This window comes from Mastomys coucha, unplaced genomic scaffold (assembly GCF_008632895.1).
Source record: "Mastomys coucha isolate ucsf_1 unplaced genomic scaffold, UCSF_Mcou_1 pScaffold21, whole genome shotgun sequence".
In the NCBI taxonomy this organism is placed as follows: Eukaryota; Metazoa; Chordata; class Mammalia; order Rodentia; family Muridae; genus Mastomys; species Mastomys coucha.
The window spans coordinates 97,116,480-97,122,734 of NW_022196904.1; positions in this window are offsets into that span (position 1 = coordinate 97,116,480).

The following is a 6,255-nucleotide window of genomic DNA, read 5'->3' on the forward strand; positions in this document are numbered from 1 at the left end:
GATAATCTCTTGGTTTTTTTAAACTTACTATAATAATAGCAATGATGAAAGGCCAATGTGACTATCATCTCAGGTTTGATTTTTAGCCTTAGTATTAATACTTTTGCCCTAATCTATTATATATGTATAAACAATATAATATATTTGAAATTCTTATACAATGTATTTTGGTCATGTTTACCCTGCCCCCAAGTACTCTCAGTCATATAGCTCTATCTCTTATATATGCAACACTATAATCAACACTGTTTTTTTTGCTTTGTTTGCTTTGCTTTGTTTTGCTTTGCTTTGCTTTGTGTTTGTCACAAACAACTTGAACTGCTTGTATACATTTAGGAGTGTAGGAACCTATTGATACATGATTTGCTTCTGGGACCACAGTCTTAAAAAAGTTTGACTCTCTTCCTGGCAAATAACAATTGCCAAGATCTCCTCACCTAGCAGTAGCATGTCTTCTCTCCATGCTAGTATTTTGTGTGCTTTGAGCTTATACACCCTGACACAACTACCATGAGTCATATTTATAACAATTTTGTGTTCTGTAAGCAATGTTTTCTTGCAATCACCCAACAACTCTAGTTTTTGCAATCATTCTAACTAGTCTTTCACAGTGATTATTGGAGAGAAGGATGTGAGATATAGATCTTCCATTTAGAGCTGAGCATTCCACAAATCTCTAGCTCTCCACACTCACAAGTTGTATGTTAATCACTATTTACTTCAAAAAGAATCTGCTATGATAAGTGTTGGAATTTGAACTAATCTATGGGTCTGATGACAAGCCATTTCAAATTGGTTTGATAGTATGTCTTCTTATCAGGATAATGGTTGTAGTTCCTTACACAGGGCTCATGACCAGTTGAGCTTAGGTTTTAGTCCTGAAAATGGTGTTACATATGAGTTTAATCCTGTGGACTTTGCCCTACATCCAGGTAGTAAGTGTTTGGTGACACCCATGACATGTTTGCCTATATTATCAAAAGTAGGCATGTCTTGCCAATCTGGTTGTTATTTTAGCTGGTAATTTTCACAAGACAATTGTTTATACAATAGATATACTTATAAATAGGGCCATTATTATTGTATTACTATTTTTAATTATTAATAATTTCCGTTCAACTCAGATAGAATTCAATAACTCCACTATCTTCCATGATTCTGTCCTGACTTACTTTTTATTTCTTGATATTATCAATATCAGTGTACTTGGTTTTTTTTCTATTTGGCAGATTTTAGCCTACTGTGCATTCTTATAAACCATTTTTGGTTACTTGATCAAATATCACTTGCCCCATAAGGATTTCACTAGTAGCCTATATAAGCTACAATCACTCTCCCTCACCACATTCATCTCTACTACTTATAATATTTCCATTTATTCTGGTCCTCCATGTTCTAATTTTTAAAATGTCCATTCTGTTCTAGTGTACTATCTACTGAAATTTCAATTTCATGAGAATTATTTCATTCAAGAACATATCTTTAGTATGTATATATGTGTATATGTATATAAGTGTATGTTCATGTATGTATGTATGTATAAATGTGAATGTATGTATGTATACATGTGTGTATGTGTGCATATTTGAATGTATTTATATGTGTATATGAGTGTGGTGGTTTGAATATGCTTGGCCCAGTGAGTGGCACTATTAGGAGGTGTGGCCTTGTTGGAGTTGTTGTGGCCTTGTTGGAGGAAGTATGTTACTATGAAGGTAGGCAATGCAACCCTCCTCCTAACCACATGAAGCCAGTCTTCTTCTAGCAGTCTACAGATAAACTCTCAGCTTCTCTTACACCATGCCTGCCTGGATGCTGCCATGCTTCCACCTTGATGATAATGGACTGGACATCTGAACCTGTAAGCCAATTAAATGTTGTCCTTATAAGAGTTGCCTTGGTCATGGCATCTTTTGAGAGCAATGGAAACCCTAATTAAGACAATGTGTATATGTGTGTATGTGTGTATGTATCTATGTGTATATGCATGTATGTGTATATGTGTGAATTTGTGTGTATATGTGTATATACATATATATGTATACATGAAAATATGTAAAACTGTATATATGCATATAAATTAGTTAGAATAAACCCATCAGTGTTTGCTCTATCCACTAAATATGTATATGTGTATATATGTAATCCTTCAAGTGCAGGATTAGTTGAGCAACATATAATGGACTCCACAGTTTCATTGTGTACTTTGATTTGGTCACACTTTAGTGCTATTGTTAGGAATCTGTGGTTTATTTTACTTTATTAGTTTGAGTGTATTTTGTTGTCATATTGGAGTTTTGTGTGTGTGTGTGTGTGTGTGTGTGTGTGTGTGTGTGTGTGTGCACATGTATATGTATAGGTATATGTGTAAAATGGTTGGAGCCTGCTTGTTGAAACTTTTGTCCATTTAATGTCTTTCTGTCTGTCTGTATATATGTACATATGTATGCAGTTATACACGTATGCATATGTGTTAAGTAATTGGAGCTCTTTTCCTTTATCCATTCATTTTGTGTATCAGTGTGTATTTGTGTGTGTGCATTTGTGTATGATTTTTTTATCTCTTTTTCTCTTTTCTTTCTTGCTGGACCCCAAAGAATTTAGAGTTCAGAGGGTTTCTCACTGGTGAAAGGTGAGATTCATTGGCTCCAATGAAACAAAATCTATTCCTTCAGAGAAAAGTCTGCTGAGTATTACTTTAGTTGCTGATTGCTAGCAGCAGCAGTAGCCCCCACCAGTTGATTTCTGAACTGAACCCTGTCAGCTCTACTAGTGCTGACCCTCATAAGCTGATATTAGGACTGACCCCAAATATTGATTTCACACTCAGCCCTCCTCAGTTTACCATGAGGTTTCAAAGCTGGCCTTTGACATTCTTGCCCTTTCCCAGGTCATTCAAGATCATTTTCTCCTCACTACTCACCCAACTTAAAGTTTTTTCTAACATCCCCACACACGTGCACACACACACACACACACACACAAAACTCCAATATAATAACAAAATACACTCAAGCTAATAAAGTAAAATAATAGCACCAAAGTGACACCAAAGCAAAGTACACAGTAAAACTGTGGAGTCCATTATATGTTGGTCAACTAATTCTGCACTTGAAGCCTATTATGGAGTAGTTGATACATCCAGTGATAGTGTTTTGGAGAAAAATTATTTTTTTCCCAACTGATAAGTGACAGTTCAATTGTTAACCTTTACCCTAGTGGATAGTGTTCATTCTTTTCTTCCTCCATTTATTTTATTAAATGTAAAAAATTAAATTAAAATAAATTAAAGAAAATTATCACTCTAGAGTTGGATAAGACACACCAAGAGAAGAAAAGGAGCCCAGGAAAAGACACAGAGAAGTCAAAGAAATAGATTTTTTTTCTCATTGGGGAATCCCATATAAACAATAAACTGAAAGTCATACTATATACATAGAAGACCTGGTACAGAGCCATGCAAACTCTGTACTTACTGCTTCAATATCTATGAGTTCGTATGAGCTTTCCTACTTTTGATTCAGAAGATCTTGTTTATTTGGTATCCTTCTTTCCCTCTGAGTCTTATACTCTTTCTTCCTCCTTTCTGAGGGGTTCCCTGAGCTCTGAGGGGAAGGATTTGATGGAGACATCCCATTCACAGCTGAGTGTTTCAAAATCTCTAACTTTCTATTTACTATCTCACTATGGATCTCTATATTTCTTCCAATCTCTGGCAAGAGGCAGCCTCTATGATAGCTGAACATGATGAGGATTTATATATAAAATAGAATACCACTAGGAGTCATTTTATCACTATATTTTTTCTTCCTTTAAATCAATATTATTTGTTTTCCCACTAGGTTCTTGGGCAATCTAGTCTCAATTTCTTGGTCTTATTTTGTACATAGAGATGTTGATCTGGTGTCTATATAGAGCCTTCACTCCTATGTTCCAGCATATTTGGTATAGGAAAGTACTCTGCATGCTATGAAAAAAACTAAAGTAAACATGAAACCCAAGCAGTGTCATGCTTGCCTCACATCTCATGGACTGGGCCTTAAGACATATTGGACACTGGTTGGTTACTCTTATGAACATTGTTTCATCACTGCCCTAGCATATCTTAAAGGAGGTACATTATAGATAAATGGCTAGCCTGATGTTTACTTTAGTCTTTTCATAGCATGCAGAGTGCCTTCCTAAACCAAATATGCTGGAACATAGGAGTAAGAGCTCTATATAGACACCAGATCAGCATCTCTATGTACAAAATAGGTCTTGTCACTGCAGAGAGGCTTTGTTGAAAGTTTGTGGAGAACATCCTATACTCTTGGAAATAGCCGAGGTCATTTGGGGATTCCAATGGGACTTTTTGGCCCACAACTCAATTAGATGTAACTGAATCCTAGTCCAGGAAGCATTTGTTTGTTGGTTGGTGACCAGAGATGTGTAGTTGTGACTTTGTCTCCCCCATTATTTGATAAATTTATTTAGATTGCCATCATATATGTGTATATCTTAGGAAGCTTTACATCTTTAATTCTAACCATCTTTATATTCTATCCATCAAGTGCCCTTTAATTTTACCTTTCTCTTCTAAGATTCCCTCTATAACATCTCTCTCTTCATTCTCTTGACTTGATCCCTTCATTCCAGGTCCTATTTTCTTTCTTTTATTTTTTCGGCTTTCAACATTTCACATTTATTTAAAACAAGATTACTAGTGATTTAAAATAGTACCAAGTCACTAAGTCCCACTGTTTAAACACTTCTTTTCATCACATATCTAATGTAACTTAGAGAAGTGTCACCAGGTCTGTGATATGAGCATCATCTGGAAATTTGTTTCAAATGTAAGTTGAATCATAGTACACATCTTAAGTTAGTAACTGGGGATTTGAGAGCTCTCTAGACAATAAACATAAGAGAAATTCTGACTTAAAATGGGGGAAATTAATAAGTTTGTTGTTGGAGTGATGGTTCGGATATTTAGAGCACAGACTGGTCTTGTAGAGAACCTAGGTTTGGTTCTCAGCACTGATTTCAAGTGGTTCAAAAAAGCCAGTAACTCAGGCTCCAAAGAAGCAAACATCTCTGGCATCTGCAGCCACCGGCATTGATGTACATGAACTCTCTCTCTCTCTCTCTCTCTCTCTCTCTCTCTCTCTCTCTCTCTCTCTCTCTCTCACACACACACACACACACACACACACACACAGAGAGAGAGAGAGAGAGAGAGAGAGAGAGAGAGAGAAATTAGTTCATAGAAGGCTGAATTCAGCTTTCCAGATACCTGCTACAATATGTCAGAACAGAGACAACAACATCATTCTTTTAGACAGCTGCTCATCCATTCATCCAACTAGTAAATATATAAGCCATTATGAATATCATTCTTTAAAAATATCTTGAAATACTGATCCTGTAAGGAAATATGTTAATCACTGACTTTTAACATAGTCAAGTCTTTGATTCTCAATTTAATAAACATATATATATATATATATATGTATATATATATATAATTTAGTAAAATATAACTATTTGGTAATAAAAATATTGTCATTACCTAATTTAAATTTAACCTCAAAATAAAAACAATAAAAAATAAGACTAAAGATATACAGTACAAAGGTACAAGTTTGCTTTTTTTTAGCAGTATATGACATTCTAAGGAAAACATGCATTTGGTTGTATGTTCTATGTAGCAGCTTTTAGATGCAGAGTTCTCCAAATATTAAAATTATGGTGTTTTCAACCAGACATCCTGAGAAGAGAAGTGTGACTTCAAAGCAGAGTTGAAACTGCTGCTAATGAGAGAGACTGATCATCCACTCTTACAGTCTCTGGTCATGATATGAAAAACCTGAGAGGGTCTACACAATTATCATCCATTCTCTATTGAGATGTAGCTTGAGAGAATATTTTGCACAAACACTAAAACTTACCCAAGAGAAAGAAGTTTGACTTAAAAGTTTACATAGTATATAGCATATAATATATAGTATAACATAATATATAATATATAACTATACATGTATTTATGAGTGTATTTTTGCATATATATAAGAAACAGAAGCCAGGCATGGTGTACTATACCTAAATTAATACAACTAGGGAAGCTGAGGCAGGAGGATTGCCATAAGTTCAAGGCCAGCCTAAGCTACAGAATAAGACCCTGTCTCAAAACAAACAAACCAATAAACCAATACAAACACACACACACACACAGAGAGAGAGAGAGAGAGAGAGAGAGAGAGAGAGAGAGAGAGA